The sequence below is a fragment of the Danio rerio genome, chromosome 9, assembly GCF_052040795.2.
Source record: "Danio rerio strain M-AB ecotype USA chromosome 9, GRCz13ab, whole genome shotgun sequence".
Taxonomy (NCBI): Eukaryota; Metazoa; Chordata; class Actinopteri; order Cypriniformes; family Danionidae; genus Danio; species Danio rerio.
In genome coordinates, this window is record NC_141029.1 from 2,031,169 (window position 1) to 2,042,529 (window position 11,361).

The following is an 11,361-nucleotide window of genomic DNA, read 5'->3' on the forward strand; positions in this document are numbered from 1 at the left end:
GCTTTGTGTGTGTGTGTGTGTGTGTGTGTGTGTGTGTGTGTGTGTGTGTGTGTGTGTGTGTGTGTGTGTGTGTTTGAGTGTGTGTGTGTGTGTGTGTGTGTGTGTGTTGTGATGGTTATAATGTTGGCTGCTGAGATTGCTGTTGACATCATTACTCAGGAGTCTCGCTGTTCACATCAATCTTTCTGCTCATACACACACACACTTTCTCTCTCACACACACTCCTCAGCTAAGGGAATTTTTCATCTTTGGGTTCAGGTGAGGGTCACACACTTATACACACACACACACACACACAACATCTTGTCTAATACGATACATCCGCTGGAGGTACAGTAATACAGTGCTTCTCCACTGCTTTTTCTTAAGGATCTAGATATTGAACTGGACATTAACTACCAAAAAAAAACCCCACAGCATCACAACAATCATTACACAGAAATCTCCTTAAAAATAGCTTTAAAATAACTATGAGCAACTAACTTAATGCATAATTAATAATAATAATAATTCCTTTTATATAGTGCTTTCTGGACACTCAAAGTGCTTTACACATTGGGGAGAATCTCCTCATCCACCACCAGTGTGCAGCATCCACCTGCATGGATGCCTCGGTTTAACATCTCATCCGAAAGACGGCGCTTACTGAGTAGTATAGAGTCCCCGTCACTACTGGGGCATTAAGACCCGAACAGACCAGAGGTTAAGCGCCCCCTGCTGCCCTCACTAACACCACTTCCGGCAGCAACCTAGCTTTCCCATGTGGTCTCCCATCCAGGTACTGACCAGGCACAGCCCTGCTAGCTTCAGGTTGCCAGGTTGTTGTAATACATTTTTTGAGAAGCGCTACATTAATGCTCCTTTAAACGACTTTTCTTTTCCTCTCTCCTGCAGCGTCTCAAATTACAGACATGAGGTGAAAGCGTTTTATTTGAAACGCCTGTCCATTTGAGCTGAACTGTACGCTGGTAATGTAATGTCAGTCATCAGCTCATGGCCGTCACGGATGAACGAGTCTTCTTAAAAGCGGAATCTGCCCTGCTAACAGGCCCGTGTGTGTTTCTGTCATCAGATACTGTTAACAGGAGAGGTCAGTGTGTTCTCTGTGTATCGTGCAGGACACACACAGGCTAATTTAACACCAAAAACCCTTGGTCTTGTGTGTGTGGTGCTCAGCAGTAGGTGTTTGTGAAGAGATCATTAGATCAGTGGCAGTATAGATGTTGGTTCATCTAAACTGTAATCTGTTCACAACGATGACCTTATTCTACTCGTACAATATTGCAATCTTTTAGGCTGTAGACTTTTGGTTTCATTCACTTTCAGTGATGTTAAAGGGTCACGAAACACCAAAACACATGTTTTGAGCTGTTGACAGTCATATATGTGTCCCACACTGCTAAAAACACTATTAGGATTATTAGTTTTTGCGTTATTTCAAGCAAATTCGTACTTACAATTTGAAACTAATTTTTGAAGCTGCGTCACGGTCATGACATAATAGCGTGTATTCCAGCGTGCAGACTGGACGTCTGTGCCAGAGTGTGTCTTATTACGTCTTACAGTGTGCTGCATTAATGCATGAGTAAGGCTTGGTTCAAACCAATCAGCACGCTCTATTGTGCAACTTCATTAATATTCATTACTGTCACAGTGTTTAGACGACAGAGACGCCACGTTGTGTTGGCAAAACAAGCGTGAAGTGTTGCTTTTATAGTTTGCTGCAGTAAAGTTTTGTTTTCATTTTCTCTCTGTGAGAGCTCAGCTGGAGTCACGTGTGGATTAACAGTGTACGCGACGCTCGACAACAATAACTTACGCGTCTAAGGAGGATTATTGTTTACCTGAGAGCTGTTCTCATCTGCAAACGCTGAGATCCGGATTCGCTTGTAGTCTCCTCTTAATAAAGACGCGGCTCTAGTTGCTGGTGATTGTCCTGTCTCTACAGATTTGGTAAGTGAGCGACCAGTGCTCTTTGTTTATTCAGTTTGTTCGTATCGAACTAAGTTAACTATTGCACCGAGTGTAAACATGTTAGCACCACAACCAAACTTTAACCTCGTGTAGGATTTTCACCACATTTAGTGACCGGAATAACACACGCGTCTTTCTGACGCTACCTGCCGTGTGCATCTAAGTTTCCGGGAAACGCAGTTTTTTTTTTCTCTCATTCGCCGTGCGGTATCAAACATTGCATGAAAAATACAGGCTTAGAGCAGTTCCTCGAATCAAATATCTCGTTCGTCGCGAGGGACATGAATGAATTCCCTGAATGAAAGAGCCAAACTGCAGTTAAAGTCCAACATTTAATCATTTGGCAAATAATTCGACTACAGAACGTTTTTTTACTGAACGATATATTGAATAATTAAGTATATCAATAGTAGTTTAAATAAATAATAGTCGTGTAATTACATCATCTGTAATTTATCAAACGAATTTTGGGGATTTTTGTTTTGAATTCATACAATTTATGCTACAAAATGTGTAAATAGTGCACAAGTATTCAATTTGTATTTCCAGTTTCTGCGTGAGAGCGCCCTCTAGCTTTCGGAGGAGATTTAATACCAGTCATAGAGCTGTGCTTCCCTGACAAGATGTGCATGAGAATACCTTGAAGATGATTTCCATGTCCTGTCATTAGACAAGTCGAGTGTTTGTTATGATTGTCTTGTTCAGATCAGGGCTGTTGGTCGTAGCGCAGTGCATTTACAGTACAGTAGCCGCTGTGAAATCATTAGTTTGTTGGCTCCCCTTTCCTAATATAAATTTCCTTCAGTGATGGTAAGTGGGCATTTGTATGAGTTCATTGAACACGCTCTCTGCAGAGTTTGTCATCAGTATTTCATTCAGGCGTTCAGACTATAGCTTTGCTGAATCTGACTCAACAGTTTTACTCAGCGCACTCATTTATCCACATTTAGCGTGTGCTTGAATGCTAATTCAACACCTTCTGTCCTGGAAGCAAACCATGAGACCACTATAAGTGTGTGTGTGTGTGTGTGTGTGTGTGTGTGTGTGTTTGTATGTTGGTTTCTCTGGGTATGTGTGTGTTTGTGTGTGCACATCTGTGCTTGATTTTGTGTTTGTTTGTGTGTGTGTGTGTGTGTTATTGCCTGTTAGTTTGTCTCTGTATTGGTGTTGTGTGATGTGTTTGTCTGTTTGTGTATGTGCATGTTTGTGTGCAAGACATTACTTGTGTTTGTGTGTGAAATGGTTTGTGTGTGTGTTTTTGACTGTGTATGTTTGTTTGTCTGTGTGCGGTTGTCTTTGTGTGTTTGTTTGTCTGTAAGTGTGTGTGTGTGTGTGTGTGTGTGTGCGCAAGATAGTTTCCGTTTGTTTGTGTGCACACGTGCCTGTGTTTACATGTGTGTTTTTTGTTTGTGTGTGTTTGTTTGTTTCTCTGTGTATGTGTTTGTGTGTACACATTTGTACATTTTGTTTGTGTGTGTTTTTGTATGCTTGCTAATTTATGCAAGCGTGTTGTGTTTGTGTGTGTGTGTTTGTGTCTTTCTACTTGTCTGTGTGTTTGTTTGTTTTTCTGTGTTCGTGTGTTTTTTTCTGTGCATGTTTATTTGACTGTGTGTCTGTGTGTGTGTGTGTGTGTGTGTGTGTGTGTGTGTGTGTGTGTTTGTCGGTGTATATTTTTGTGTGTGTTTATTTTTCAGTATGTATGTTTGTTTGTTTGTTTGTTTGTCTGTGTGTGTTTGTCTGTGTTTTTTGTCAGTGTGCGACAATGTGTGTATGTTTGTCTCTATGTGTACATGTTTAAGTGTAGTGTTTGTGTGTGTTTATTTATGTGTTTGTTTGCTTATGTGTGTAGTGTGTGTGTGTGTGTGTGTGTGTGTGTGGGTGTGTGTGTGTGTGTGTGTGTGTGTGTGTGTGTGTTGTAGGAAGGAAGGACTTTCTGACCCTGCCATGAACTTGCCTGGCAGAGCAGAGGTCATTTGACAGGTCAGAGTTCAGGATTTCTGCTGGTCTTCAGATTTAAGCTGAGTACAAAGGCAGAAGACAAATTCAGAGTCAAAACCAACCAAATGGCAACCCAATGGCATTACAAGATACACACACACACACACACACACACAAACACACACACACACAACACTTCACTTTAGTCTTCTTTTATAACACGTTATTACTACTTTACTAACTGTGTGAACAATTATTATATTATAATTATATTATATTATATTATATTATATTATATTATATTATATTATATTATATTATATTATATTATATTATATTATATTATTCATTCATTTTCTTATCGGGCTAGTCCCTTTATTAATCGGAGGTCGCGACAGCGGAATGAACCGCTAACTTATTCAGCATGTTTTTACACAGCGGATGCCCTTCCAGCCGCAACCCATCTCTGGGAAACATCCACACACATTCCCACTCATACACTACGGACAATTTAGCCTACCCAATTCACCTGTACCGCATGTCTTTGGACTGAGTGGGAAACCGGAGCACCCGTAAGAAACCTATGCGAGAACCTGCAAACTACACACAGAAACGCCAACTGACACAGCCGAGGCTGGAACCAGCGACCTTCTTGCTGTGAGGCGACAGCACTACCTACTGCACCACTGCGTCACCCCTTATATTATATTATATTATATTATATTATATTATATTATATTATATTATATTATATTATATTATATTATATTATATTATTTTATATTATTTTATTTTAATGTATATTATTCTATATTTTATTCTATATTATTTTATCTTATATATTATATTATTTTGTTTTAATGTATATTATTCTATATTTTATTCTATATTATTTTATCTTATATATTATATTATTTTGTTTTATATTATTATATATTATATTATATTATATTTATATTATATTTATATTATTTTATATATTAATATTATGTTATATTGTTTAATTTTATATTATATTATTTTATTTCATTTTATATTATTTTATTTTATATTATTTTACATTATATTATTTTATATTATATTCATTTATATTATTTTATATTATATATTATATTATTTTATATTATATTAGATTTTATATTATATTATATTATAATATATTATATTATATTATTCATCATTCATTCATTTTCCTTATGCTTAGTCTATGATTCATCAGAGGTTGCCACAGTGGAATGAACTGCCAACTATTCCAGCACTTGTTTTAAAACTACCATAGTATGATGCATCGTTTTAATGTTTTATGCCCTTTTATGCCCTTCCAGCCGCAACACAGTACTGAGAAACACCCATACACACACACACACACACACACACACACACACACACACACACACACACACACACACACACACACACACACACACACACACACACACACACACTCTTACATTAAGACCAATCTAGTTTACCCAATTCCCCCATAGAGCATGTGTTTGGGCTGTGGGGGAAACCGGAACACCCGGAGGAAACCCACATTTACATGGGGAGAACATGCAATCTCCACACAGAAATGCCAACTGACCCGGCCAGGACTCGAACCAGCGACCTTATTTCTGTGAGGCGACAGGACAAGTTTCAGATGTTCAAAACAAATTTAGGCAAAGACAATACAAGTAAACACATGATGCAGTTTTTTATTAAGGGAAAACAAAACTATAGTATTTAGCTTAAGGTGGCATTAAAGGCAGGGTAATTAGGGTAAAGTTAGGGTATTCAGGCAAGTCATTGTATAACAGTGGTTTGTTCTGTAGACAATCCAACACTAATATTGCTTAAGAGGGCTAATAATATTAACCTTAAAGTGGGTTTTAAAAAATTGAAAATGGCTTTTATTCTTAGTGAAATAAAACCAATAAGACTTTCTCCAAAAGAAAAAATATTATAGGAAATACTGTGAGAAATTCCTGAATCTGTTCAACATCATTTGGGAAATATTTGAAACAGATTAACAGGAGGCCAAATAATATTGACTTCAACTGTATTTGAACAGTACAGTATCAAGCCTCTGAGTGCTTCTGCACGTGTGTGTGGGTGTATGGCGACTCTCAGAGAGCAGATATCTGAAAGCGTTTGATCTGCGCTCATGTGCTCTTCTTATCTGTGCTGGTCGTGGATATGAGAGGGCAGGAGGGCAGCTGCTGTATCTGGAGTGTTGAAGGATCAGAGGTGATGATGGGAAGGTTAAAAAGAGAGGGAGAGAGCGCCGCACATCTCACAAAACCCTCTCCAAAAACTCTGAAATACACTCGGCGCAAAATACACCAGCGCAAACACTTTCTAGCTTATGTGTTGCTGAGTTCCAAAGTTTATTTTTAATACTGCTGCGAAAGACGCCACAGCAGTTTTCTCTTTTAGGTCAATCGCTGTCACTGCAAAGAATGCTTTGAGGAAGAAACTAAAGTTACTTTTCTGTGAGGTTTGTTTGGTAACTTCAGATATCACAATCACCTCCTTTACACATTCATTTTCCTTTAGCTTAGTCTCTATTTCAGATGTCGCCACTGCGGAATGAACCACCAGCTATTTCAGCATGTTTTATGTAGCGGATACCCTTCAAGCCACAACCCAGTACTGGTAAACACCCATACATACTCATTCACACGCACTCATACACTACGAACTATTTAGTTCATTCAATTCCCCTATAGCACATGTGTTTGGACTGTGGGGGAAACCGTATGGAGTTAGATTTGTTTCTTTATTATTCATCATTCATGTTCTTTTCGGCTTAGTCCCTTTTTTATTAATCCAGGTTCGCCACAGCAGAATGAACCGTTAACTTATCCAGCACGTTTTTACGCAGCGGATGACAAAATTGCAACCCATCTCTGGGAAACATCCACACACACACACACTCATACACTACGGACAATTTAGCCTACCCAATTCACCTGTAGCGCATGTGCTTGGACTGTGGGGGAAACCAGAGCACCCGGAGGAAACCCATGCAAACGCAGGGAGAACATGCAAACTCCATAAAGAAACGCCAACTGACCTAGCCGAGGCTCGAACCAGCGACCTTCTTGCTGTGAGGCGACAGCACTACCTACTGCGCCACAGCGTCGCCTCTTTAAAGACATAGTAATTAAACATGTAATTTAAATACAATGTTGATTATGTAATTAGTAATAATAATTATATATATATATATATATATATATATATATATATATATATATATATATATATATATATATATATATATATATATATATATTATTATTATTATTATTTTTTTTTTTTAAGCAATGTTAGTGTTTTGTTTCTATATTATTCAATATTATTATTGTTATATTATTATTATTCAATCAAAAATATTTAGTTTAACATCAAGAATGGGAGAATATCATCAGTCCAAAAGAAATAGAGAAGTTAATGATGAAAATACAGATGGGAACTACTGGCTAACAAACTATTTCTATTTTTATTTCTATATAAGAGTCTGTTATATTATCCATACACTCTCAGAAATAAAGGTACGTGAGCTGTCGCTGGGGTGGTACCTTTTCAAAAGGTTTACATTTGTACTTGAAGGGTCTATATCTGCTTGTTAAGTGTGACGTCACGCGAAGCGGCTTCCGGGTCCAAGCGCTCTATTCAAATGAATGGGGAGTATCATGAAATGGTCATAATAAACGTTTACAAAGCGGTTTAAGGCTTTCGAAAATCACGATCACAATATATTTGTCCATGCTAAAATCCGATGGCCAGAAAGTGATTATTTTTTATAAAGTGTTTAATTTTTGGTATTTGTTATGCAGCAAGCCCAGAGATTGTTGTGTACTCTATGATGTAATATAAAATTAACTTTAATGTGTGATAGGAATAAAACGTGATCATAAACGAATGATTTCTCCTCTCAAATGATTGGCGGCTTAGACCTGGAAACAGTATTACATGCGTCACCCCCTTAACAAGCGGATTAGTACCTAAAAAGTATATATTAGTACCTAAAAATTTCAAGAGGAACACTTTTGTACTTTTTAGGTACTAATATGTACCGTTTAGGTATTAATATGGACCTTTTAGGTATAAATTTGTACCTCTTTGCAAAGGTACCTCCCAGGGGTAATGCTAGACATAAAGCCACCCCACCCATATATATGTGTATACAGTTGAAGTCAGAATTATGTTATATATTAGTGTTATATTATGTTATATATCAGTTTTTAATTTTTTTATACACCATTTTATGGCCAAAATTATTAGCCCCTTTAAGCTATTTTTTTTCCTTAGTCTTTAGAACAAACTATCGCCTAATTACCCTAACCTGCCTGGTTAACCTAATTAACCTAGTTAAGCTTTTAAATGTCACTCTTAGCTGTATAAAAGTGTCCTCTAAATATTATTTACTGTCGTCATGGCAAAGATAAAACAAATCACTTATTAGAAATGAGTTATTAAACCTATTATGATTAGAAATGTGTTGAAAAGTTCTCCTTTCCGTTAAACAAAGTGAGGAAAAAATAAACGGGGTAAATAATTCTGACTTCAACTGTGTGTGTGTGTGTGTGTGTGTGTGTGTGTGTGTGGGTGGGTAAATATATTTTTTTAATTAATATTACAATTATTATTCTCAATTAACAGAAATCAATCCTAAATAGCTGTAAAACAATATAAAATGTAAAGACACAACTGGAGTGATATGATAAGATCATTTGAAAATCTTTTTCATGAATATTTATTTAGAATTAAATACTATAGAATACAAAAAAGCTGTTATGTAGAATTATCTGCTGTCTTGACACATGGTTGAGAATCATCATTATCATCCCTCCTTCCTGCTTCATACATAAAAGTCTATTAAGAGCCATGCTGTCAAAATAGGATCATCATCATCATCATCATTATTTAAACTTTAGGTTAACACCTAGGGCACATACTTTTTCGGCATGCATGTCAACAACCGGGACTTACAGCAGGAGCAGAGCAGTGCAGGAGCGGTGCATGGGGCGCGCGAGTATGATTTCTGCCGTATATTGCTTTCATCAGTGCTGGCTCGGTTGCACAGAGAATAACGTCTTTATTCTAGGATTACCACTCCCAATAAATACACTTGCATCAAAGGTAAATATTATAGCATTTAATGGGGATTTTTTACTCTGGCATCTTATTTCTGAGAGTGCATAATACTGATGGAGGCTGAAATGCAGGTAGAGATGACACAAGAAAACTAAAGATATATGCTTAGAAGCCCATAGAGTCACAAACTCAAATGTATGGAGAGAATTCCCGCACCCCTCAAATTGCAGCAAAGACAAGAATAGGCTCATTTAACAGATGCTGAAGAGAATGTGGGGATCATTTATTAAACCACTCTCATATCTTTTGGTAATTTTACATTTTACAAATTTAATTTGACATTGATTGGGGTGATTTGAGACTCTAAATAAGCAGTTTGAGTGCTACGTCAGCATTGCAGCAGTGTGTCCATCATTTATACTGCTGTCCACTAGGGGGAAAACCTCTGCTTTTGTCCCATGTGTCCAGTCTTGAGGAGCTCTCCCTCTCTGCTTCAACTGGGATTATTTTTCACACAAGAAGATCAGGTTTTACACGCGTCAGAGTTGTGTCTGGGCTGTTATGATTTAGAAAGAAGTCTGTACTAATCGTTAATAAATCATGCAGTGAAATTACTGTTAAATATGATAAAATAAATACTTACATGTATATGTATTATATGAGAGACTTGCTTTGTTTACAACATGAAGTGGATCTAGTTGGATTTCCATTTTAAACTAAATAAAAGTTAAAAAGATAATTTTTTATGTCCATATTAAGGTTTAAGTTATGATACTCCCAAAAAAAATCCGCAGATTTTTACCAAAATTCTCAGCAGAAATAGCAAAAAACATCCGTCTGGCCCTACCGATGAGAAGCCAGTCGTGCTCAATCATATCACGTGCTCCTCTCGAAATTAATTTGTGAAACTTCACTTCATATCTTGCAATATGACTATTGTGGACACGAACATTGCGATATCGATGCTGAAACATTATTGTGCAGCTCTACTGATAACCAGTAATATATAAAAAATTGTGGCGTCTGTAGAACTAAACTGACAGGATGAGCTATTCCCTCAAAAACCACTTGTTTTCACCCCTGGTACACACTTATGTCAACCATAACCAGGATTATAGTTGTACCTTGTAATTTTGTGCCCAGCAGTTTATAGAAACTTGTATTTACAGACAATTCTGAAACAGCAGCTTCTATAATAAATGTGTTTATTCTTCCCTTCCGCATCTCACCCTGTTTCACCCCTCATTGCAATCTAATAAGAGCGGCTGTTTTTCAGGCCACCTTAACCCCGTGCTGAACCCTGTAGTTAATACACTGTAGTTATGATTTTACCATCAATCAACAAGCAGGCACCTAACACACACACACACACACACACACTCCCAGCTCTGCCCTACAATTTAATTGTGCCTGAACCCTCATCAGTTTCCAGAACAATCAATCCCAGTCCGTCCCTCTGTCCCCAGCAGGCCTGTGCTCTTTTCATTACGCAGTTCAGGCTGCTCTGCAGATGGCCGGATCCCCCAACCCCAGACCCACAACATTTGTCACCTACAGCAAAGAGAAAATCACAAACGAGACGTCTTTGACATCGCAGTCGCTTCTCGGTGACTGCGAAGAGAATAAGTGGAGCGCAAACTGAGAGTTTCACGTCTTGTGCTTTCGCCTTTACCTCCTGGAGATATTAACAATATCTTAACATGTGCAAATATAAGAGGAGACTAACTTAAAGATTTATCATGAAGCTCTTCATATGCTTCATATGCATAACACTGATGTATTGTTCAAATTGACTACCCTTTCATTATGTTTGGGTCTGTTTTTGCCCCATTGACTCCTGTTATAATCACATTTTTTGACTGCAAAGCCTTGACACCAAATAATCATCCATTCTTGATAGAGCTGCACGATTCTGGCTAAAATGAGAATTGCGAATTTTTTTTTGTTTTTTTTTTTTGCTTAAATTAAATATCACGATTCTCTCACGATTCTGTAGATGTGAAATAAAGGTAGCCTATGGTAAAAAACAAACACATGGCACAACATTGATAATAATATGTGTAGGTCTACTGGTTTCATTAAATAATTCTATTCTACTTATAATAATTCTGATGGTGAATTATTATGTTTGAGATATATGCTTGCAATCTGTCATATTAGACAATTTTATTCACGTGTAAAATCAGGCATTTGCCATTATCAGATTATATTCAACAATATATAGGCTAGAGTAGTTATACTGACATTGTAAGCATTTATTTTCATGCACAACTGTGGGTTCGCTATAAAAGAAAAAACAAATCAAATGCTTGTCCTAATCATAACTCTAAAATGCGATATGATCATTTAAATGAAGTGCACAC